The sequence below is a fragment of the Pan troglodytes genome, chromosome 18 (genome assembly GCF_028858775.2).
Source record: "Pan troglodytes isolate AG18354 chromosome 18, NHGRI_mPanTro3-v2.0_pri, whole genome shotgun sequence".
NCBI lineage: Eukaryota > Metazoa > Chordata > Mammalia > Primates > Hominidae > Pan > Pan troglodytes.
Window position 1 is genome coordinate 56,432,775 of NC_072416.2, and position 26,435 is coordinate 56,459,209.

General features: G+C 47.0%; 1 long non-coding RNA gene across 1 annotated transcript in view; it reads left to right on the forward strand.

Annotated features, from left to right (window-relative positions):
* LOC134808755 (uncharacterized) overlaps nucleotides 1-26,223 on the forward strand; it is a 41,585-nt gene extending 15,362 nt beyond the window's left edge. The window contains exons 3-4 of the long non-coding RNA XR_010152358.1: nucleotides 24,835-24,946; nucleotides 25,518-26,223. This is a non-coding gene — a long non-coding RNA (uncharacterized LOC134808755). The remainder of the gene's footprint in view (nucleotides 1-24,834; nucleotides 24,947-25,517) is intronic.
* Nucleotides 26,224-26,435: the final 212 nt, after the last annotated feature.

The window sequence follows — 26,435 nt, forward strand, 5'->3', positions numbered from 1 at the left end:
CCAGCATGGTGGCACATGCCTGTAGTCCCAGCTACTCAGGAGACTGAGGCAGGGGGATGGCTTGAGCCCAGGAGTTGGAGGCTGTAGTGAGCTATGACCACATCACTCCATTCCAGCCTAGACAACAGAGCAAGTCTCCATCTCAGAAAAAAGAAAAGAAAAGAAAAGAAAAGTTGGCTCTGGCCCAGGAGCACGTGGTACAAGATCCTCCTGATTCCCTCCCTCTTCCATCCATCCCTCCTTTTCTCCATATTGACCAAGCACTAAGTATGTCCTGTACCAGTGAGAGGCATCAGAAATGCAATGATAGCAAGGGAGGACCTCCTGCCCCATCAGTAACAAAGGAGAGCATATAAGCATTTTGTTTCGTGGCTTTATTTTTCTTTGAAATAACTGCCCCATGTTTTTCTGTCTCAAACAAATCAGCTGACCTAATTAGTAATGTCCTATGAGTGGTGGTTTTCTGTAATCTGTTGCATCCTCATTTGTCTTTCAGAAGCCCACTGTCTGTTCAGATTTCTGGCCCTTGGAAAACTGCAGAGCTCAACGATTAAATGAATGGACTTTGGAGCCAGGTGACCCTGGATTCCAATCCTGTCTCCACCACTCCAGGCTCTGAGACCTGGGCCAGTCACTCTGCCCTTCTGGCTTTAGCTTCTCCATTTGTAAAACAGCACAGAGTGCCAGACAGGTCAGACTGAATGACAGACAGAAGGGACTTAGCGTCTTCTATGCACTGGATTATGTTCCCCTAAAATTCATATACGGAAGCCCTAACCCCCAGTGTGATGGGATTTGGAGATGGGGCCTTTGGAAGGTGCTTATAGCTAGGTGAGGGTATGAGGGTGGGGCCCTCATGATGGGATTAGCGCCCTTATAAGAAGAGACACCAAAGAGCTTGCACGCATGTGCTCTCTCTCTCTCTCTCTCTCACACACACACACACACGCACACACACACACACTCACACACACTCTCTCTCTCTCTCTCTCTCCCATGCACAAAGAAGAGGTCATGTTGGCCAGGTGCAGTGGCTCATGCCTGTAATCCCAGCACTTTAGGAGGCTGAGGCAGGAGGATCGCTTGTGCCCAGGAGTTCAAGACCAGCCTGGGCAACATAATGAGACCTTGTCTCTACAAAAATTGTTTACAAAATTAGCTGGGCATCGTGGTGCATACCTGTAGTCCCAGCCATTTGGGAAGCTGGGGTGGGAGGCTCACTTGAGCTCAGGAGGTCAAGGCTGCAGCAAGCTGTGACCATGCCATTGCACTCCAGCCTGGGTGACAGAGTGAGACTCTGTCTCAAAAAAAAAAAAAAGAAAAAGAAAAGGTGATATGGGCACACAACGAGATGACCACCACGTGTAAGCCAAAAGAAGAGGCTTCAGGATGAAACCTACCTTGCCAGCACCTTGATCTTGGACACCCCATCCTCCATAATTGTGAGAAATTCTTCTTGGGTTAAGCCACCCAGTCTATGGTATTTCATTATGGCAGCCTGAGCTAGGGCAGCATAGCTGCAGGAGCAGTGATGGCATGCACTTCTGAAGCCTCTGGTTCATGTCCATCATTAGGTTGGGTCAGGCACCAATCAGTCAGGGAGCTGCAACCACCCCTGTCTGCACTTCCCCAAGGAGTGACTGACCCTCCAGGGCCCTTCTGCTCCCAGCTCCTCCACCTCATCTGCCAATTGTTACCAGACTCCCTGTGCACAGCCCTGAGCTGACGGGGGATCTTGAACCCAGGTTTGTTCCCGTGTACCCTGATCTAGGGGAAGCATCCAGTGGAAGCTGCTGCTTGGCCTCCAGGCCCCAAAGATATGACACAGATGCCTGCAGCCTTGCCCACCACTACCACTCATCTAAGGAATGTGTCCAGAACCTGCAGACTCTGTGTATGTGTCCATGAAACAAAAGGCTGAATTATTTCCTGATGTTTCACTTCAGACTGAGGTTTGCTGCAAAAGATGAAGGGAGACAGAAAGAGATTCACCCACAGAAATGAGACCTCATTTCTGGAGGGGGAGAGGCCAGGGAATGGGTGACCCTCCAGAAGGATGAGCTAGAAAAACAGGGTCTCCCAATAAGCAGGTGTGCAGAGCACAGCAACAGGAAACTCATGCAGCAGGCATGAATGAATGAAGGGCCGGCTGTTTACCAGTCCCTGCAGGCGCTCTGGGATATAGACAGGCCACAGGCCATGGGGGCTTAGTGGTCCACAACCCCAGGTGCAACCCAGCCCCTCCACTTAGCATCTGCTCGAGGCCAAAAACATCTGCTGTTATTTCTGCCCGCATCCGTTTTCTATCCCTCTGGGAACCATACCCCTGTTGTCCTCTGGGGATCCATCCCATTGGTTCACATGTTCCCAGAGAAGCTGATAAGTTCCAGGGGAGGAGCCCATGATGCCTCTCACCCCAAGCCAATCAATAACTCCAACGCTCCCAGCCATGGTGGGTACAGGCATGTGACCAGTTCAGAACACTGGTCACATTCCTGACACGAGCAAATTCACTGGACCTGAAACCAGAGAGGAAGTAGGAACTAGAACGCCTGTCTCCATCTGGCCACAAAATGGAGCCTGAAATTGAAGTGAACGCAACAGAAGCAAGAGCCAGAGATGAGAAACCAAGGCTTCTCTGGGTCAGCGGTGCCTGAAACAGATGCATCCCCAGGCCTCTCAGTTCACTGAGTAAATGACGTTTTTTTTGTGAGACGGAGCCTTGCTCTGTCGCCCAGGCTGGAGTGCAGTGGCAGCAATCTCGGCTCACTGCAAGCTCTGCCTCCCGGGTTCACACCATTTTCCTGCCTCAGCCTCCCAAGTAGCTGGGACTAAAGGCACCCGCCACCACGCCTGGCTAAATTTTTAAATATTTTTTAGTAGAGATGGGGTTTCACCGTGTTAGCCAGGATGGTCTCTATCTCCTGACCTCGTGATCCACCCGCCTCGGCCTCCCAAAATGCTGGGATTACAGGTGTGAGCCACCGTGCCTGGCTGTAAATGACCTTTTTTAAAAAACAGAACAAAAAAAACTATTTTCTGTATAAGCCAGTTTAAATTTTTATCACATACAACAGTTGTAATACATGTTCATACACAAACCAAGTGCAGATTTCTAAAAAAAATAGGGTGTGAACAAAAGACAACGGCGTCTCTAGGTTGCACTTGGTTACTTGTGGTAGGTGAGGGATTTGTTGATAAGGGGCAGATTTGTGATTACTGTTGGAGCTTATCCAATGCAGACAAAAGAGCTTCTCATCTAAGTGGCTTTGTGGATACCAGATAGAGCATGACCTTTTCCCCTTCCTTTTTGAGGGTGCTGCACAAGCTGGCAGATTGGTCCTTGGGAACCCCAAGGGGAGATGCCCCCATGCACCCTCTGAGGGACCTTTGAGGTTAGAGACCTTCGATTGCCCCCCACCCCCACCCCTGCAGCTGTCTGGGATAGCCATAGGTCCAGGCAGGCTCACTTACCCAGCATTAACACACCAAACTCACCCGGGAATGGGATTCTTAGATCAAGAGAGGGGCAAAGAAAGAAGAGAAGGTTGGCAGAGTGACAGAAGGAATTTCATGTCCAGATGGGGAGTGGCAGGAAGCAGCTAGATCTGTTCTTAGTCAAGTAACAGAACTTGGCACCCATAGGGGCTCAATAGACTGGTGCTCTCATACATACAAAAGAACAAACGAAGGAACGAGTAGACCTCTCAGAGGAGCAGCATAGAGATGGCTATGATCCAGGAGTTTCTCAAGACTTTGGGATGCCATTTGGCAGAGTGTACCCCAAGTTTGTCATTCAGATTTTTGCCACATGTCCATGCTACTTCACTGTCACTAACTATATATATCTATATATACACACACATATACGTATATATATACATATATGTATACATACATATGTATACATGTATATGTGTATATATATCTATAGAGAGAGATATATATATATATATATAGAGAGAGAGAGAGAGACTTGCTCTGTTGCCCAGGCTAGAGTGCAGTGGTGCAATTTTGGCTCACTGCAACCTCCGCCTCCTGGATTCAAGCCATTCTCCTGCCTCAGCCTCCTGAGTAGCTAGGACTACAGGCCCACACTGCCATGAGAGCTAATTTTTGTATTTTTAGTAGTGACGGTGTTTCACCATATTGGCTAGGATGGTCTTGAACTCCTGACCTCAAATGATCTGCCCATGTTGGCCTCCCAAAGTGCTGGGATTACAGGCATGAGCCACCGTGCCTAGCCCAATTTTGTTTTTAATGGATGAATGATCAAATGCATGAATTTTGTGCCTGTTTCTTCTAGGAAATTTGGTATGTTTGGAGGACAGGGTGTCTGCCTTCTTCCTGACTGTAATCTCTGATCTTCCTCTACATCTACTGACATCTTCTTTCTTCTTCTTCTTCCTCTTTTTTTTTTTTTTTTTTTTTTTTTTTGGACAGAGTCTTGCTCTGTTGCCCAGGCTGGAGTGCAGTGGTGTGATCTCAGCTCACTGCAACTTCTGCCTCCTGGGTTCTGCCTCCTGTCTCAGACTCCCAAGTAGGTGGGACTACAGGCACGCATCACCATGCCTGGCTAATTTTTGTATTTTTAGTAGAGACGGGGTTTGGCCATGTTGGCCAAGCTGGTCTTGAACTCCTGACCTCAGGTGATCTGCCTGCCTTGGCCTCCCAAAGTGCTGGGATTACAGGCATGAGCCACCACATCTGGCCTATTTTTATTTATTTATTTTAATTTTGAGACAGCGTCTTGCTCTGTCACTCAGGCTGGAGTGCTGTGGCACAATCATGGCCTACTGCAGCTTTGACCTCCTGGGCTCGAATGATCCTCCCACCTCAGCCTCCCTAAGTAGCTGGGATTGTAAGCGTGCACCGCCACACCCAGCTAATTTTTTATTTTTTGTAAAGATGGGGTCTCCCTATGTTTCCCAGGCTGGTCTTGAACTCTTGGGCTCAAGCAATCCTCCCATCTCAGCCTCCCAAATTGCTGGAATTACAGGCATGATCCACCGTGCCAGGCTGATTTATGGTTTCTAATGGAGCAAAGACACAGATGACAGAGCAGGAGCACCGTCATCTCAGACAAACACCGCCACTTTAAGCTCCAGCTCCCTTCTTAGCCTTATGCATTTTAAGGAAATCACTTCCCTTCTAACTACAAGCAGCCAGAAAGAGCAAACAGTGAAACACAGATAAAACAACTCAGGCACAGAGGGAGGTAGGGGGAAAGTCTCTTGGGTAAATGCTAAACTTCACCCTCATACAATGGGCTCCAGTAAAACAGTGGGCCTTAATAAGTACATTTCTTTCCCTTCAGGTGCACTAAAATAGGGATGGTAAAGGCAGACTCGGTGGGTATGTCTGCAGCTGCAGAAAGATGTATGGGAACAGACACACAACTCTCTCTCCCGAATAAGCACAATAAAAAAACACAAAAGCAGTCCGAGCCTGTAATAAACTCTCCTAACCTGAATCCTTAAAAACTCTTAGTCTGTAAAAAAGTGTGCCTCTAACCTAACTTGGCCAAACACCCCTCTCAGGTTTGTTTTCTCTAAAATAAACTTGTCTTAACTGCCAAGCCACCTTTCATGTTTCTTTCCTCTTTCTTTAATTCTTACAGCTGACACTGTTAACACTACTGTAGTTTGTTGCTACAGTGATAATTGAAGGAAATACTCAGTTGCAGTTAGAGGTTAGTGAAAAGAAAGATGGACACTTTTCTGTCCCTTGCTTTAAACGTAGGTTTTATTATCATTTAGCTATGGTGACCCCAACAGATCAAGAGCTGGGGCTGACTGCTGTTGAAATGATAGCTTGCTATTCACAGATCCCAGAGGAGGAGGCACACCACGCCACGCAGGACAACATGGGGTTTGTCAGGAAGCAAAGCAAACAGGAGGAAAACTGGGCCAGGGCTTTTATTGTGATTTTTGCAGGAAGGAATGGGTGAGACAGGGTACACAGGCTTCGAATTTGCCAGTTTGAATAATTTCAGGGGGTACTAGGGCATAGGGGCTGTCTCTAGTTGTCTGGAGGTGATTAGGGCTGGAGAAGAGTGGCCCAGTGTGTAAAAGCCCAATGCAGCAGGTGGCTGTGGTGTTCGGGCTCTGGCGGTTAGGAGAGTCATTTACTATCACTAGGAATTGGCTGGCCCTGCAAGGGGGAGTCTCTCCAGGGCCAGGAAAGTCTCAGATGTCAAAACATCAGAAACATGTGATTAGTACACCCATCCAAATTCACAGGCTCCCTCACTTTTTACCCGTGGCCACCAGGGTGAGAACCCTATCTGAGAAAGCCCCCAGCTGAGAATGGCAGCATTAAAACCTGAGAGTCAGAGGTCTGAAACCCAGTGCCTTCCAGGGTCAGGTGGATGACATCGGTGAGCCAGGTATAAAGGACAGCAAGGGGTGGCGACTGTGGGGACCCAGGTGTTCATGCCTCATAAAGCCAGCTGCTGTCAGCTCCAGCTAGTGGCTACCCAGTGTTGCCAAATCTTCTGAGCTTTCATGAGAAGCCAGAGATCTAGATTGTGTGTGTGCATGTGCATATGATGTACATGAGAGAGAGAGAAATCTTGATTTTTTAATGTTTGCGATTCTTTAAAAAAAAATTAACTTTGAGTAAAGCAGATTAATATATTAATAGTAAAAAAATTTTTTTAATTGTATAAATAAATAAATGCATCCCTGGATTGCAACAGACTTGGGGCCACCAGCTGGCAGCCTCTGCCTTGGTTTGTCCCCACCCAGCCTGTCTGGCTCCCCCAGGGTCCTTCTCATCCCCAGAGCATCCCTCATCTTGCTGTGGGAGACAGTGGCTCCTCTGATTCTGGGCTTGTTTCTTTTGCCTGTGAAATTAAACCTTAAATATTCTTCTAGGCTTAATTTTCAGTTGGCTATGATATTCTAGGGAGTGAGGAGAGGGTGTGGGATAATACAGCACAGCTTTTTTCAATGATTTCTTTTCCCCAAGAGCTTCATAACCTTTGAAGTTCAATCCCAGCTTTGCCATTTTTTAGCCTTAGGACTTTGGATAAGTCCCTAATGTTCTCAACCCTGGATTTTCTCACTTGTACAATGAGGCCAATGATAGTTCTGACCACCCAGGGCTGTTGTGTTCATTCAAGGACATGCTGCAGGCAAGAGAACCAGCTAGAAACTGTTGAGTGCTATGAGCCAGAGCTATATGAGTCTTATCTCCGAAGTTGGCCCTGTTGTTAATCCCACTTCGCTGATGGGCAAACCAAAGCACAAAGATGGATTCATTTGCACTGGGTGCAGAGACAGAGCAGGATTTGAACCAGGCAGGATGTCTGAACCCACAGCCTCATGATTAATCGCTAGGCTGAGCTGCCTCATGTCAAAGATCTCTCCTTTTACAGATTGGGGAGCTCAGATAAGGGCTGAGACTTTCTCAAGGTCTAATAAGGACTAGGACAAAAGCTAGTTTTTTACCAGACCTGGAAGCCAGAGAGGGGGTTTGATGGTCAATGGTGAGCAGGCCAATTCTCTGTCCCTTCAGAGTGGACACATAATTGCAGCTTGATGACTCAGGTGAATGCTCATGTCTCTCCAGAATGAGGACATCCTGACATAGCCACCTGTGTAGCTCTGAGGCTCACCCGGGGTGGGGGGAGGATAGATGCCTCCTGCTGTGGTTTGGATGCATCCCCCAAAAGTTCATGTGTTGAAAACTTAATTGCCAATGTAATAATATTAAGACGTGGGGCTTTAAGAGGGGATTGGGTCATGAGGGTGGAGCCCACATGAATCATGAATAGATTAATGCCCTTATTGCAGGAGCGAGTTAATTCTCCCAAGAGTGGATTGTTGTAAAATGAGCCTGGCTAGCTCTTGCAGGTTCTTTCACACATGCTCTCTTGCCCTTCACTTTTCTGTCATGTTATGATGCAGTACCAAAGCCCTCACCAGAAGTTGCCATCACACCCTTAGATTTCCCAACCTCCAGAACCATGAGCTAAATAAACCTCTATTCTTTATAAATTACTCAGTCTGTGATATTTAGTTATAGCAACAGAAAATTGGCTGAGACACCACCTAAATGCCTGACCCAGAAGTCCCTGTGCTCTTGGATCTGGCTCAAACCAAGAGGGACATACAAAGTGGAATATATGGCCCAGGCACTGTGGTTCACGCCTGTCGCCCAACATTTTGGGAGGCTGAAGTGGGAGGATCATTTGAGACCAGGAGTTTAAGACCAGCCTGGGCAATATAGTGAGACCATATCTCTACAAAAAATTTAAAAATTAGTTGGTATGGTGGCACATACCTGTAGTCCCAGCTACTCAGGAAGCTGAGATGGGAGGACTGCTTGAGCTTAGGAGGTTGAGGTTGCACTGAGCCATGATTGCGCCATTGCATTGCAGCAATAGAGAGAGACCCTGTCTAGAAAAAAAAAGTGGAATATATGGATCAAAGGATTAATCATAAAATGTAAAAGGCTTTAAAAACTTAAAAGGCTCTTTATTCAGCACAGTGGCTCATGCCTGTAATCCCAGCACTTTGGAAGGCCAAGGCAGGCAGATCACTTGAGCCCAGGAGTTCAAGACCAGCCTAGCCAACATAGTGAAACCCTGTTTCTGCCAAAAAATACAAAAATTGGCCGGGTATGGGGGTGTGTTCCTGTAGTCCCAGCTACTTGGGAGGCTGAGAAGGGAGAATTGCTTGATCCCAGGAGGCTGAGGCTGCAGTGAGCCAAGTTCATGCCACTGCACTCCAGCCTAGATGACAGAGTGAGACCCTGTCTCAAGCAATCCAGTAAAAAATGCGGAAAATATTTGAACAAAGGACTCACAAAAGAAGATCTATGAATAGCAAATATAGACAAGAGTTCAACATCATTACTCATCAGGGAAAGGCACATTTAAACCATAATAAAAAACTATGTTACTTTCACCAGAAAAGCTAAATTAAAAAGACGGACAGGCCAGGCACATTGTCTCATGCCTGTAATCCCAACACTTTGGGAGGCCGAGGCAGGGGGACCACAAAGTCAGGAGTTCGAGACCAGCCTGGCCAAAATGGTGAAACCCCGTCTCTACTAAAAATACAAAAAAAACTATCCAGGTGTGGTGGCGCACGCCTGTAGTCCCAGCTACTCAGGGGGCTGAGGTAGGAGAATGCTTGAACCCAGGAGGTGGAGGTTGCAGTGAGCCGAGTTTGCGCCACTGCACTCCAGCCTGGGCAATAGAGGGAGACTCCATCTCAAAAAAAAAAAAAAAGCCTGACAAGACAAAATGTTAGCAAGGACGTGGAGCTACTGGAAATCTCAGAACTCATTTATGGGAATGGAAAATGGTTCAATCACTTGGGAGAAAGTTGTGGTGGTATTTTATAAAACTAATTACAGGTTGGGCATGGTGGCTCATGCCTATAATCCCAACACTTTGGGAGGCTGAGGCAGGAGGATTACTTGAGCCCAGGAATTTGAGACCAGTCTGGGCAACATAGGGAGACCCTGTCTCTAGAAAAATATGAAAATTAGCCAGGAGTGGTGGTGCACACCTGTAGTCCCAGCTACTTGAGAGGCTGAGGTGGGAGGATTGCTTCAGACTGGAAGGTCGATGCTGCAGTGAGCCAGGATCACTCCAGCCTGGGTGACAAAGCGAGACCCTGTCTCAAAACAAAACTAAACTAAACTAATTATACCTTATGACCCAGAAATTCCTCTTAGCTAATTAGTCAATAAGAATTAAAACATATGCTCACCAAAGAAAATTGTACATGAATGTTCATAGCAGCTTTATTATAATAAGAAAAAACTGGAAATTGCCCAGGTGTTCATTAACAAGAGTATGGATAAACAAACTGTGATCTAGCCATACAATGGAATACCACTCAGCAATAAAAAAGGACCAGGCCAGGCGCGGTGGCTCATGCCTGTAATCCCAGCACTTTGGGAGGCTGAGGTGGGCGGATCATGAGGTCAGGATATAGAGACCATCCTGGCTAACATGGTGAAACTCCGTCTCTACTAAAAATACAAAAAAAAAAAAAAAAATAGCCAGGTGTGATGGCAGGCACCTGTAGTCCCAGCTACTTGGGAGGCTGAGGCAGGAGAATGGTGTGAACCCGGGAGGCAGAGCTTGCAGTGAGCCGAGTTCACGCCACTGCACTCCAGCCTGGGCAACAGAGCGAGACTCCATCTCAAAAAAAAAAAAAAAAGGAACAGCCAGCGATATACAAAACAACATGGAAGAATCTCATCAACATTACGTTAAGTGAAAAAAGCCAAACAAAAAAGTATATTCCATTTGTATGACATTCTAGGATAGGCTAAATAACATACAGGACAATTCCCAACAAGCAGTAATCATTTGGGCCACAATGTCAATAGTGCTGAGGTTGAGAAACCTCAACTAAACTAATTTATGGTAGAAAAAACTAGAATAGTGGTTGTTGCCTCCGTGAAAGCAGAGATTGCCTGTGAATGGGCATGAAGGATGTTTTTCAGGTGATGGTAATGTCTCATATTTCAATATAAATTTTCGTTACACAGGTGTATGCATCTGTCAAAACTTAGCAAATGTATATTTAAGATTTTTGCATTTATTTGTAAAGTTCATATTAAAAGAAAAAAATGGGTACAATAACTGGTACATTATTTGAGTGATGAATACACTAAAAGCCAAGACATCACCACTGTACAAAATATATGTGTAACAGAATTGCAATTGTACCCTTAAATTTATAAAAGTAAAAAAAGAAAAAACTGAAAAAATAGTGAGCTTTAATGAATGACATGTGATAGGGGGATGGATGGATGGTTGGATAGCTAGATAGATCGATAGATACATTGACCTAGTTCATAATTCTTTACATTAAATTCCCTCTGTCCAAATAACTGATGTGATTTCTGTCTCCCAGGTGGACCTTCATTGATGTATCCATTGAGCAGCCATTCTAGAAGGCAAATCTAATCATGCCATTCCCCTGCTTAAAACCTTTTAATAGTTCCCTATCTTCAAGTTAACCTCTTAGTCCATCATTCAAGGCTCCTAACCATCCAACCAACATCTACAAATGCATGCTATATACTCTAAATTGTAATCACAACCAGCAACTTGCTATTTCATGGACACAAGCTTTTCCTATCACCATCATCCCCAGGTAATTTTGCATATCTTCTTCCCTTTGCCCAGAATGTCTTCCCCACCTTCTCTACCTGGAAAACTCCTATTCTAAGTGTGAGTCACCTACTCTGTGAAGCCTTCCTTGACTTCTTCAGGCAGAGCAAAGATTGCCTCTTTTGGTCTTCCCCATTGCACTCCTAGAGCACTTGTCAAATTGTGTAACTGTTTGCATAACTGTCTCCCCCTAGACTAGGAGGTGCTCAATCCTGAGGCTCCATCCTCATTCCTTCTCGAATCCTTGAAGCCTAGAATACTGACTTGTATAGGGTGAAGCTCAATCCATGTTTGTTGAATGAAAAACACACAAACAGATCCACACTACAGTCCACTTGCAAATTTATGTAAGTCATGCCCGAGGGTAAACAAAAGTGATGTCTAAGATTTAACAAATGATAAAGTTTACATTTTAAAAGCTCAAGTTTCATTCTATTTTTAGAAATATATGAACATAATTAATAGCCATGGTCTTGTTTTCTCTTTTGGCATCGAGTTTTGCTCATTTTCACAGGGGTCTGCTTCTGGGAATGGCTTTAACAAGTTCATAAAAGCCAGACTCAGCTGAGGCTTTGCCTAAAGGATAATATTTATCTTATTGAATTAACTTTATTTTTAATCACAATAAATGTTGGTTTGTTTTTTGTGGTTTTGTTGTTGTTGTTTTTTGAGAATCACGCAGGCTGAAGCGCAGTGGCGCGATCTGGGATCACTGTAACCTCCGCCTCCCGGGTTCAAGTGATTCTCCTGCCTCAGCCTCCTGAGTAGCTTGAATTACAGGCGCCCACCACAATGCCAGGCTAATTTTTTTGTATTTTTAGTAGAGATAGGGTTTCACCATTTTGGCCAGGCTGGTGTCAAACTCGTGACATCAAGTGATCTGCCTGCCTTGGCCTCCCAAAGTGCTGGGATTACAGGCTTGAGCTACTGCGCCCGCCTTAATCACAATAAATGTATTCTTATTTTATTATTAAAATTATACACACTTTGGAAACTACAGTGGAAAATAAAACAGATAAGTATAAAGAAGAAACTAAAAATTCCCTTAAAATCCACCACCTGGATATAACCACTCTAAGCATTTGGTGAACCAAATGCACCAGTAGGAGCTCAAGCTGCTTCTTTCTGCCATGATCTGGTAGGTTATATTTTTCAGGGTTTCAGACTGGCTCTCTTATGTCCTGGCTGACTGCTGAGCCTCAGCATACAGAGAGCCAAGGCCTTGCCCTTGGTGAATAGACACCCCAGTCATAAATCACAGGTCTCCGCTCTGAAATCCATCGGGCTTGTGTGAGCATGAGTTCAAAGAAGAAAACAATGATCAGATAATATCTGCTGAGTAATCAGTCCAATGACAAGTTTAAAAAACACACTCATATTTGAAAAACAGGATTATTGAATTAGCAAAAGGGAACATATTAGACAGCAGGGCTGAGTTTCCAAATGTCTTTTTGAAATAATTAACTCCGGGCAGTAGGGATGGAGTACATTCATTGCAAATGGGAACGGCTGCAGGACTGCTAGCTAGAAGGCAGCCCTGGGGAAGGGGTGTACAGAAGAGGGCTTGGGTGAGGGGCTATCCTATGAAACCAGGCATTTCTACTAATATGAAAAGGCTCTCGGCAGAGTGGTTAAAGGTGTGGGCTTAGAGATCCAGGCTCGAGTCTTTGCTCCACCACTGACCAGCTGAGTTAAGACTGTCAGCAAGTTAAGTTTTAACTTCCTCAAGCCTTGGTTTTCTCATCTGTAAAATGGGAATAATCTAAATTCCTACTTGATAGGATTGTAGTGACAACTATATAGAACTTTTCAGATGGATTCGCAGTCCATGGTGAGCCCTCGAGACTTGCTGATGATGATTGTGCTTGTTCCTGTGAAGAATGAGATGGAAGAAGGGCAGGTGTGTGTTCACAAGGGGCACAGTTGATTCTGGATTAAGAGGGCATTGAATGTGGTGAAGGTCACTGAAATCACTTGAGACCTTAGACTCTTGCTGATTCACTATAGGAAAGAAATCACACAATGAGATTTAAAGCAGATGAAGCCAGCCTCCAGAATCTCTTAAGAAAAAATAAAAGGCAGCGGTGTGTGGGTGGGGGAGTGCTCCTGGTAAACCAGTTAGCTATTGCTGCAAGACTATTCTCCTCCTCTGCCTCCTATTTACCAGGCATCCACTAGCCCAACAAGGCACAGGATGCAATGACGAAATGCTGGCACTTGGGGCTTGTGGCTTCCTGGACACCAATCACACTGTTATCTAAGTTGTCTCATCGCCCTAACAGCCGACTTTTCAAGTTGTGCTCCCGAGACTGGGGAAGACTTTGATGTAGATCCAGCATCACTTACCTGTGCCTCCAGGATGAGGCATCTGCAGAACCAACGTCAATTGACCTGGATCCAAGAACAGTTATGGTGATTGGAAATTGATCAAAATACAGAGATCAACGATGCTCAATAGGAGGAAGAGAGAGACGGCGAGGTCTGGGAAAGCTCCTTCCTTTAATTCTCAGGGTCTTAGGATGGAGGAGAAGGAGCCTGGAGACAGGACTCTGGAAGTCTAGAACTCTTCCCAGGGGTATCTGGACAATCCCCAACAGAGCACTTGGTCTCTAATTTCTCACAGTGGCCACCTGCTTTGGACTCACTCAGGAAACTTATTAAGGATACAGATGCTTTGGTGCCCTTGTCCCCAACCAACCAGGGTCCCAGGGTCAGGACTCAGGGGTTTTGTGAGTCACAAGGTCTCCAGATGATTCTGAGACTTTCAACCAGGGGCTTTAAAGTAGGGAGGAGAAACCAAGATGCCTGTCCTTCGGCTTTATGTGCTAACACTTGCCAAATGCCTTCAAATCTGAGGAAATGGGAGGGAAGAGTTCAAGAAGGGAAAACTTCGGCAATGACCTGGGGTTTTCACTTTTATTTTCTAGAATTCCATAATGTTAGCCATGGCTTTAAGCAACTGCTCAATTCAGCTATTGCCCATTTTATAGACATGGAAACTGAGGTGAAGATGACCAAACTCCTGCCTAAAGCCCAACAAATTCTGCCTGTGGAACCCTGGGCTTCTCCTCTCCTCCTAGTGTTCTTTCTTCCACAAGTTTGTGATCCAAACGCATGCATCGTCAAAAGCTCATTTTCAGTGTTTGCTGTCCCTCAGGCTCTGTGCTGAATGCGTTCTATGCACTCTCATTTAATCTTCATCATGATTCAATGATATAAAGAGAAGGAAAATAATGCTCAGAGAGATTCAGCAATTTGCTCAACGTCACACAGCTCCAAAGCTGTGGGATCCCAGGGTTCCCAGGGGCCCTGCTCCCAACCTTAACTCTAGATCTAAGCACCTCTTCCCACCCCCCTGGGTGACAGGGAAGAAGAAAATGACCCTTGCTGGTTACACTTTCAGTTATGAGACCCAGAAGAGGCAATGCAAATGGGTTCAACCATGAGTGCTTAAACAACCCCTCCCACATACAACACACACACACCCTCCTCTCAAGACACACATACACGCACATGCACACACACCATCCACACCCTCTATGCCACCCCTGCACATGTCAGGGTGAGGGCACGGCAAGCTTGGAATTCACCACTACCCTTGCTTTGCTCAGCAAGTCGGGAGCCTGCTGAATATGTCAGCTGGCTTGGCAAAGAGGAATCTGTGCTCACAAGGTGGTTCTGGTGGGTGGGACAGGGGACAGGCTGTGCCACACACCAGGAGCCTGCAGAGACCCAAAGAGGGAGCAGCTGGAGAGGAGAGCAGAGAGTGGGGCTGGCAGGGGGTTGGTGGGGGCACCACCGATCTTCTCCAGGGGACACTGAGGTCACAGCTCTGGCAGGCAGCATCTGGACGCCTGCAGGAGGTGGGTAATGGCCCATAAATAATGCACCAGGACAAGACGGGGGCAGCCGGTGGGAGTGGGCGACTCTGGACTTGGAGGCAGGAGACCCCAGAAGGAATCCCACCCTCATCTTGGATGGTGGATGGGTGGGTGTCTCCCTCTCTGGGCTCTGTTTCCCAAAATGTGAGCCAAGGGCACTCATCATCATAACCAGCCACTGTGAGGATGACAAGAGAAAACAGGAGAATGTGTCATAAACAGAAAGGCCTGATCCAAATGGGAGATGGTATTGTAGGGGAGGAAGAAAAGATTTCTTTTCCTTCCATCCTCCTAGATTTTCTGGCTGGGGTCCTGTAAACAAGGCTGACAAAAGACAGATTAACAAGAAAAAAAACCAGCAGAAGTTTATTAATATGTGCATCATGCATACACATGGAAATACTCAGGGATGAGTAACTCAAGAGAGTGGCTAGAACTTGGGCTTATACAGCCTCTTGACAAAAGAACAATAAATTATTAGAGAAGTGACAAGACAAAGTGAAAGGATTTAGAGCTTCTAGGGAGGCAAGCTGTGGGAGGGTAAATATATGGAGAAGCTAAGGGAAGATAGGGTGGGTGAGTCAGGTTTGTTTTGTAGATTCCTCTGGTGCCCTCTCTGGGCTAAAGGTCCAAAGTTGTCTATGTTGATTAACTTCTGTTCTTCCTGGCAGAGAGTGAAGAAGAGCTACTTTTACAAATTTATATCCTGCTTTTAGGCAAATAGGGGGAGGCCAGAGAGTTTTTCTTGTATCTGCTTCTTCTCAGTTGACTTCAGTTCAAAATAACCAATGTGCTAAAATGGCATATTTTGGTACTCTAATTATTAAATGTTTGTACTATTATACTATTACATTAACAGATATATAATTATGATATAATTATTATTCCATCTAGAGAGGCAGTAAAGCATAGTAGTTAAGAGACTCACAGCTGAGCGTGGTGGCTCAGGCCTGTAATCTCAGTACTCTTGGAGGCTGAGGTGGGAGGATGGCTTGAGCCCAGGAGGTTGAGGCTGCAATGAACCATGATTGCACCACTGCACTCCAGCATGGGTGACAGTAGGAGATCCTGTCTCAAAAAAAGAAAAAGAAAAAGAACAGAGACCCTGGGCCCACAGTGCCTTTGTTCAGACCCAATTACTGGCTATGCGAGTGGGCAAGTGACTTCCTTTCTAGGCCTCAGTTTCCTAATCTGTAAACTGGGGATAATGATGGGAGCTATCACACGGGGCTGTTATGAGGACTGAATGGGTTAAGGATGTGCCACTCTTGGAACAGTGTCTGGCATGGTGGAGGAGTACACGAGGGCTGGCTGTTCTTTCCTCTGGCAGGCAGGCAACATCATGTTGCCTACATAATGGGCTGTTGGGCTGATGTTGTGGGGGGCTTAGGATCCTGTCTGGCAGAGGGTCTAGACTCAATGCATGGTGGCCCTAATGATTATGCAGGGACCCCAGGCCTGAGGCCATAGGTGGTCCCAGGATGCTGACATCTACCTGTCCAGCATCACTACTCACTCATTAGCCTGTGACTCCCTTCCCTAGAAGGCCCCTGGTGTCACTCTCTGTGATCCATCCAGCCCAACCTGCTGAGCCAGTGGTTCTGTCTCAGAACCAAATTCTGACCCACATTGAGACCTCCCAGTTAGACCCCAAAATATAAATTTTTTAAATGCACTTTTTTGTTATGCATCTTTCCTGATAGTAAGTGGGTGCTTATAGCAATACTCCAATGCAATTCAACCATCATATGATAAGTGACCACTAAGGGTCAGATGTGATTCTTGACATCAGGGATAGGGCATTATATTCACTTTTTTGTGGAAGCTGTCAAAAATCACATTTGTGGGCCAGCTGTGGTGGCTCATGCCTGTAGTCCCAGCATATTGGGAGGCAGAGGCGGGTGGATCACCTGAGGTCAGGAGTTCAAGACCAGCCTGACTAACATGGTGAACCCTCGTCTCTACTAAATACAAAAAAAATTAGCAGGGCATGGTGGTGCATGCCTGCAATCCCAGCCACTTGGGATGCTGAGGCAGGAAAATTGCTTGATCCCAGGAGGCGGAGGTTGCAGTGAGCCAAGATTGCCCCATTGCACTCCAGCCTGGGCAATGGAGCAAAACTCCATAAAAAAAAAAAAATCACATTTGTGGCTTAAAACAACACAAATATATTTGCTTACAGTTCTGGAGGTCCTCAGTCTGAAATGGGTCTCTCTGGGCTGAAATCAAGATGTCGGCAGGGCTGCCCTTCTTTTGGCAGCTGTAGGGGAGAATCCCCTTCCTTCCCTTTTCCAGCTTCTAGAGGCTGCATGCTTTCCTTGGCTTTGTGGCCCTTTCTCTATCTTCAAATCCAGCAACACTGTCAAGCCACATCCTTCTCACACTGCCATTTCTTTGGTTCCCTCCTGCCTCCCTCTTCCACTTTTGATGACCCCCGTGATTACTTTGGACCCACCTAGATAATCCAGGATCATGTCCCTATTTTAAAGTCAGCTGATTAGCAACTTTCATTCCATCTGCAACCTTCCTTTCCCTCTGCCAAGTAACATAACATATTCAGAGGTTCCAGGGATTAGGATTTGGGGGGGGTGGGGGTTATTCTGCCCACCACAGGTACTAATATTTGTTTGTTGTCCGTGGTCCATGGTATTCCCAGCTTGCATTGCCACTTTACAAACATTCATCTACTCATTCATTCATTCATTCATTCATTCAGCAAGGACTGGTGGAGGGCTCCCATCTACTAAGTATCTGGGGCTAAACAGTGATCAAGCTTCCTTGCCCTCAGGAAGCTCATCGTTCAGGGCACAGATGAAATTGCACACAGACAACCACTGTATGGAGTGAGGGAGGGTTGTTGAGCCACTTGCTTCACTTCTGTGTATCTGTTTCTTCATCTGTAAAATCAGAAAAATAAAGCTACAGCTAGCTCTCTAAATGTTGAGTGAGTCAAAGGAGATAACATATGTAGGTAATGCCCTCTGCATTATCCCTGGCACAATAAATGGCAGATTATTATTACAACAAAGCATGGGGCTCAAAGGGGGCCCAGAGGAGGTGAGTCAGGGAATTTAGGGGTTAGTTGAGGTCTAAATGGACACTCCAGAGATAAATGGGATTAGCCAGGGGAGGTGTAGAAAATGGAAGGAAGAGGTCTCCAGACAGAGAGAATGCACATGCAAAGACCCCACGGTGAACAAGCCCCTCAGTCCTCACAACCCCAAAGCCCCACCAGCTCTCTTCTTGTCATGTGCATGAATTGTGCTCCCTCCCCAGAAGTCTTGAAGCCCCAGGACCCCCCTGACTTCTCAGCACCCAGTTCCAAGGCAGCTGGATGTGTCACAGCACCTACTGCACTCATCACAAGGATTCTCTTTGCCCCCACGCTTTGCACCTGAAACTACGTGATTCATCGTCCTCACAGCTACTAATCAATGGATTCAAACTGGGCACCAGGCCCTAGGCTGTTACCCACTCACTAATTCCTCAAAGCTTTATCATTAGACCCACTTGAGAAACAAAGAGATCTGCGAGGTTAGGTTACTTGCTCAAGGTCACCCAGGTGGTGGATGGTGGTGTCTGTCTCCAAGCCATGAAGCCTGCACAGGCCAGCAGCCTAGGACTTTAATGCTCAGCTCTATGCATGGAGGATATATGGTGAGGAAAGTGGGGTGAGTTGGGACCTTAGAAAAATAGCTGTTCTGGCCAGGCACAGAGGCTCATGCCTGTAATCCCACTACTTTGGGAGGCTGAGACAGGAGAACTGCTTGAGTCCAGGAGTTTGAGACCAGCCTGAGCAACATGCGGAAACCCTATCTCCACAAAAAATACAAGAACTAGCCAGGTGTGGTGACATGCACCTGTAGTCCCAGCAACTCAGGAGGCTGAGGTGGGAAGATCGATTGAGCCTAGGAGGTTGAGGCTACCGTGAGCTATGATCACACCACTGCACTCCAGCCTGAACAATGGAATGAGACCCTGTCTCAAAAAGAAAAAAAAAAAAAAAAGAATAGCTGTTCTATCCTAGAGTCACAGAGTCAGCCTAGTAGGGACCAGAGCCTGGGGCAAGGGGCAGGGCAGAGGCCAGAGTACTTGCTAAAAAAGAACAGACTCCCTTCTTTGCCAGAATAAGTTGTAATAGTAATGAGTTCCAAGAAAAGAAAGGACAAACAGGCTTAGATGCTTAAGGGAGGAGGGTTCCATACCGTGCCCTCCCATCCTAAGCAGGGCCTGGTCCTGCCCAAGAGTAGGGACATCTGACTCAGAACCAGCACAGGAGCAGAGGGAAGGCTGAGCCTCTCAGGTCATCCCTTCCTTGACTGGAGACAAAGCTGTGCAGACAAACAAGAAAAAAAGCCCATGTTGGGTTCATGGTGTACACTTGTGGCTTCTGGTCCCTTCATTTTCATAGTCAGCGACATCAAGCCAACTGTTTTCTCTTGGAGAGTACAGACCTCCACCCACACTGTCATAATGTCCAAACTACCTTCTTGGCATTAAATCTTTCTTTTATGAAATCATGGTGAGAACAGATGATTTCTGCGTGTATTAGGTAAAATAAATGATTGGCATCTGAACAGTGAAGAGTTAGCTCAGCGGGCTGGTATTGCTCAAACCCTGCACATTCCAAAGAAGGGGCTGGCCCTTGACTCCTTCTGGGACATAACCTCAGCCCTTGTAGCATCCTGTTTGATAACAATGTTTTTGTACGTCTGGGGCCTCCTGGCACACTGTATCAGTTTGACCAGAGTTTATGCTAACAATGTAACTTGTGATGAATGCCTGTTTTTATTTGTCTGACACCACTGTGTCCGTTTGATCTCTGGGGGCCTGGAGACTGGTGGCTAAGGTTGGTCACATGGGTGATGCATACTTACATGACTGACCTCAATAAAAACCCTGGATGCTAAGGCTTGGGTGAGCTTCCCTGGTTGGTAACACCTTGCATATGTCGTCATACATTGTTGCTGGAAGAATTAGTGTGTTCCCAGGTGAATCCACTAGGAAGGGACACCTGTAAGCATGCACCTGATATCCCCGGGACTTTGTTTTTGTACCTTTTCTTTTTACTGATTTTGATCTGTATCCTTACACCACAATAAGTGATAAATACAAGTACAATGGCTTTTCTGAGTTCTGTGAGTCCTAGCAAATCATAAAGCCTGAGGGTGATCCTGGGGACTCTCAAGCCAGCATTCTAAGTTGGCTCCCCAGTTTCTGTTATTTGGAAACTTGATTGAAACCTCTGATTCAACCCAACCCTGTTGTCATGGTGCTCAGGACACTGGGGAAGCTGCAGCCCCTGAGAACGGAGAGTGCCCCTGGGTGGTGAGCCATAGAGCTGAGTCTGCCCCAGGTCTGGGGAGTGGCCCATGCCCAGCTCTGTGGGTGGCTTTAGCTCAGGCCCAAGATGAGGCTGGGCCAATGACAACCCAAGAAGGATGAGCCTGCCAAAAGGGGGCCCCTCTCCAGCTCTTCAGGAGAGATGTTTCTCTGGACATACGGGTTTTCCTAAGGAAAGAGAAGGCTTTGCCCAGCTCCAAAGAGCAAATCTCATCTTTTCGTCTGCTTTCTGCCAGATTCCTACCTGTCCTAGAAACTCCCTGGAGCCCACAAGGGAAACCGTGCCTCCCCTTTTTCCCCTTCGGGTTCTCCCCTCCTGCAGAGAGCAGGGTAGGTCAGCCCCTCAAGCACACATTTGGGCTGCAGGAGCACTATGATGGAGGAGAGCCTGGATGGTCACCCGCCACTCTCCATGAAGGGTGCTTTTCCCTAGACCAAGTCCCACCTTTCAAGGGAAACTGAGACAAGGAAACCTTAGCTCTGGTCCACGTGACAAAGTGTAGAGTTTAAAACAGAAGCTTCTGAAACTGAGGTCAAATAGTTCATTCCCCGGCCTGCCTCAATTTTTTTTTGGTTGTTGTTTTATTTTGAAATGATTGTAGATGTACAGGAAGTTGCAAAAAAAAATAGTACAGAGAGGTCCAGTGTATCCTTCATTCAATTTCCCCCAATGATAACATCTTACATAACCATAACAAAGATCAGGCTGGGCACGGTGGCTCACGCCTGTAATCCCAGCACTTTGGGAGGCCGAGGTGGGTGGACTGCTTGAGGTCAGGAGTTCATGACCAGCCTGGCCAACATGGTGAAACCCTGTATCTACTAAAAATACAAAAATTAGCTGGATGTGGTGGTGCACATCTGTAGTCCTGGCTACTCCGGAGGCTGAGGCAGGAGGATCACTTGAACCTGGGAGGCGGAGGTTGTAGTGAGCCAGAATCAAGCCGCTGCACTCCAGCGTGGGTGACAGAGGGAGACTCCATCTCAAAAACAAACAAACAAACAAACAATAAAAACACACACACACCATAATACAAGATCAAAACAAAACCTCAGGCTTTGAAATGAGGTGGAGGTTGTAGTGAACCAAGATCGTGCCATTGCACTCCATCCTGGGCAACAAGAGCAAAACTCCATCTAAAAAAAAAAAAAAACAAAAAAACTAATACAATGTAAATGCTGTGTAAATAGTTGTTATGCTGTATTGTTTTTTATTTGCATTACTTTATAGTTACATTATTTTATTTTTTAATATTTTTGATTTGTGGTTGGTTGAATCCATGGATGTGGAACCCATGGACACAGAGGGCCACTGTATATATGTGTGTGTTTGTGTGTGTGTGTGTGTGTATATGTGTGTGTGGTGTGTGTGTATGTGTGTATGTATATATATATAAAGCATTGAAGATCATACCCCCAAAATGTTAACACTGCCTATTGTTAGGCAGTGGAATTATTAGTGATTTTTATTTTCCCCCTGCATAAGGTTTATGCATTGAATATACATAACTATTATAATTTGTAAAAAATATTATCAGTTCCACCTCTTGCCTTGACTCAGCACCAGCTGGGTTTCCATGAGCCTGCTAAAGTTTCCAGGGGAAGTGGAGGGACATTTGCAAATGGCACTGGAGGGGGCTCTACTGTCCTCAGGAACCGAGGAGATAGTGGGGCGTCCAGAGTTACCAGGATAGCAAAGGGCTGGCCCTGCAGGGCGAAGGGCCCTTACATATCATGGGAGAAAGGGGATTGCAATAAAACCAGTGAGTCGTCCACGGTGGCCCAGGAGCAGGGAGCAGATAATCTGGTAACTGGTGAAATTCCAGAGCCAGGCTGAGGCCGGGCACTCTTCCCCACCCTCTTTCTCGTTCCAGCTTCCTCACCATCTGCTCATGCATACCCAGGCCTCTCCACCTCAATTCAGGAGCTCCTGTTGAGGGGCAGGGCTGCAATGTGCTTAGCTCTGTGCCTCCCTGAGCTCAGCACAGGGCCTGGCTGATCCAGTGTAGGATGGATGGATGGATGGATGGATGGACAGATGGATGGATGGATGTTCTCTCCCTTTCGTCCGCCTCCCATCTCCATCTGCTGATCTTCCACCTCTTGGGGGCTCAGATGCCTCTTCCTCCAGGAAGCCCTTGCTGAGTCCCCTAGGCCTCCACGGCACTCTATGGTAACATCAATTACTCATCTTAGTAGAGTTGGCCTGGTACTGAGATTATGGGACTCTGAGCTGGTTTCCATCAGTGCATGAACCTTAAAGTCAAGGTCAATGTCCTGATCAGCTCTGTTCTCCACTGAACCCCACAGCACCAAAAAGACGCTCAATCAATACTATGAAAGGAAAGAAAGGAGCCTCTCTTCTCTCCCTGAGTGTGGCTCAAGATTTGGAAGTAGGTAGTGTTACTGGGGAGGGGGAGACAGTTCCTATCTCCCCCACCCCTGCTAAGGGAAGAAGATTCATTGGCCCCAGGTTCATCATCTGCACCTCTGACTCCATCAGCTGGTTCTTTCTACTTGCTCCCAGTCATGGTCACGAGGGGATGGTGACTCAGCCCAATTCATCACCACAATGGAAAAACCCAGTCACCTGTCCTCCTGGCAGCAGGACTGGAGCTGCCTCTGTCTGTGGAAGGGCAGCAAGCCATACTGTTTTCAAGGTCCTTTTGTCTTTCACCTGCTGAAAAATCAAAAATTTAAAGAATGGAGGAGTACCACTGGTTTACATTTACAGTGTGGTATGAATCTCAACAACGAGGGATCGTTGAGATCCCTGTGTTCCCTCCACGCCAGGCTCCAAGTCAAATGTCCATGTGCATCATCTCACAACAGTTTCACAAGACCATTGTTATCTGAAGTGGTCACTGGTCACTCTTGGCCCCCAGCAGCTAACACACCCTTTCTACAAGGCAGAGCCCACCTCCCACTAGAGAAACTGAAAACATCTTTCCCCAACTTTGCTTACAGCTTTGCCAAAGTATATGACCTATGCTCCTCCAATCAGACATCCCATTCTATTTATTTATTTATTTATTTATTTATTTATTTATTTACCGAGACAGAGTCTTGTTCTGTCACCCAGGTTGAAGTGCAGTGGTGCAATCTCATCTCACTATAACCTCCGTCTCCCAGGTTCATGCGAGTCTCCTGCCTCAACCTCCTGAGTAGCTAGGACCACAGGCGTGTATCACCATGACTGGTTACTTTTTGTATTTTTTGTAGAGACGGGGTTTTGCCACGTTGCCCAGACTGGTCTTGAACTCCTGGGCTCAAGCAATCTTCCTGCCTCAGCCTCCCAAAGGGCTGGGATTACAGGTGTGAGCCACTGCACCTGGGCATGTTCTGGTCTTGGTTGTTAATTAGAAACTAGTGGCACGAGGAAGCCAAGACCACACAGAATCCACTGTGGTGAGGACTGGGGAAGCAGCAGCTGAGGTCCTGATGGCAGTGCCCAGTGACCACGTCCAGGGGTGGCACTGGCTGCAGCTTCTGTGCCGGGGGATGGCAGTAGTGGTTTTAACATCAGGCCAACATAGCAGTGTCAGGCCTGGCACCTGATATACCAAGAGATGCCCACCCTCCTTTTTTTTTTTCTTTTTCGAGACGGAAACTCACTCTTTTGCCCAGGCTGGAGTGCAGTGGCAGGATCTCGGCTCACTGCAACCTCTGCCTCCTGGGTTCAATCAATTCTCCTGCCTCAGCCTCCCAAGCAGCTGGGATTATAGGCGTGTGCCACCACACCTGGCTAATTTTTGTATTTTTGGTGAGGTTTCACCATGTCGGCCAGGCTGGTCTTGAACCCCTGACCTCAAGTGATCTGCCCGCCTCAGCCCCCCAAAGTGTTGGGATTACAGGGTGAGCCACCAGGCCAGGCCTATCCTCCTTTTAACAAAGCCTTTTTCTGCTTCAATTAGCCAGAGTAGGTCTCTATTTCTTGCAATTAAACACCCTGACTAGATATATCAGCCTGAGTTTACAGATGAGAAGTGAAGGCTCATTTGAGATCTTCAGAAAGGTTATCTCATCTCCAACCTGGGTGCAGGCCAGTGATCTTCTGCCCATTTTACAAGGCAGTGACTTAGGAAGCATGTTTCAAGTAATTAGGAGCAAGGCTGGGGGGACACTTTCTTAGAGGCCTCCTGTCCCAGGCAACAGCTTGGCTCTCTGCACTGTTCTGCTTTCCACTGTTAATCCAACCTGCTCCCAAACATCACGCCTCCTCCCCAGAGTGCTGAAGATGAAGAGAGCCCAGCGGCACAGGGGACCCAGAGCTTGCCCTTCTGCTGACTCAGCAGTGACTCCTCTGCCTGTCATGACTGATGTTTCCAGAAGGGTCAGGGCCTCCTCAAGCTACCTCTTCCCTATGCACCTTTGTTTGATGCAATAGCCCTGGGGACTCTCACGATTACGTTTCTTCTTCATCTATTGTCTCCACTTTTATTTATTTATTTACGTATTTTTTAGACTCTATCACCCAGGCTGGAGTGCAGCAGCGCGATCTCGGCTCACTGCAACGTCCGCCTCCTGGGTTCAAGTGATTCTCCTGCCTCAGCCTCCTGAGTAGCTAGGATTACAGGTATGTGCGCCACGCCCAGTTAATTTTTGTATTTTTAGTAGAGATGGGGTTTCACCATGTTGGCCAGGCTGGTCTTGAACTCCTGACCTCAGGTGATCCGCCCACCTCGGCCCCCAAAAGTGCTGGGATTACAGGCATGAGCCACCGGGCCCGGCCCTATTGTCTCCACTTTTAGGAGTTCAAATCCACAACCTGACTCACTGGAATGCTCACAGGAGTTCATGAACTGTCTGAGCTACATGGATAGTCTGCATGAGTTCAAGGCCACTGCAGACACCATGTCTCAGACAGGCGTGTCATAGTGTCAAAGCTCCTGTTAGGCAGCCTGCAGAACAGCCTAGGCCCCGTGAATTATGTCACTAGAACATCAACAATTAATTTTGTCCAATGACAAGGTCTGAAATGACTGAAAAGGGTAGGACTCAGGTAAGCCTGAAAGAATCTCTCATGCGATAATAACAATTTCATCATGAATAATAATAATGACCATGTATTGAACACTTAAACTTAAGTCATGCCTCTGGCACTATATTAAGCATTTTCTTTATATTCTGTTATTTAATCTTTACAGGAATCCTGAGGTCAGCATCATCCCAATTTCACAGAGTATGACATGAAGTCTCAGAGAGGGTAAGCAGCTTGCCAAACATTCCACAGCCAGGAAGCTGTAGGACCAGCCTGTGCTCCTAAGGACTGGCTCCTGGCTGCTATATATAGAACTAAGCCTGGTGGAGGTGTCAGAAATAGAGGTTCACTTCTGTCATCACCGACCTCCCTCCACACCTTTGCAGAGGAGGAAACTGAGAGGCAGGGATTTCCGCAAAGCAAGGAACCCATATTGCTGCCTCCTGTGATTTATACACTGCACCCCAAGCTGTAGGGGTAACCCAAGGACAAAGCTGTAACCCAAGCGGGAACATATGCCCCATCTGGGGCCACCAAAATCTTACCAGCTTCCTCAGCTGGTGGATGGGTTAATTCACGGCCACAGCCCCCTGGAGCTGGGGGAAAGGAAAACCAGGGCCTCTCCGCAAACCAGCCCAGAGAGAGGTCTGCGGAAGGGCCCGGAAGCCTGCAGGCCCCTCTGCACCCCCAACCCCACCGCCATCCTGGACCTCCAAGATGACCTGGTCCAACAGAGTCCTGCATGGAAAAGACTGGAACCCAGGGAGGAGCAGAGCCCCGCCTAAGGTCACCGGCCGACCCTGAATAGAACCCGGTTCTCCAGGAGCCCTGTCTTGAGCTGTCTTGTCCAAATAAAAATTTTCAGGCCATCAGATTTCCGTACTCCCTGGAGTGGGACTTCATCTGGTACCAAAGGAGGGCTGGTGAGGGGAGTGGCAGGAGGGAGGAGTGCCTCGGGGCCCCGAGCAGGATGAGCCTGAGGAAGACACGGGTCCCCATGTTCCCTTTCCCGCTCAGATAATGGAGGTGAATTGAGGGGAGCAGAGACCTCCCCACCTTCAGGGTGGGACCCTGAGGGCCCAGG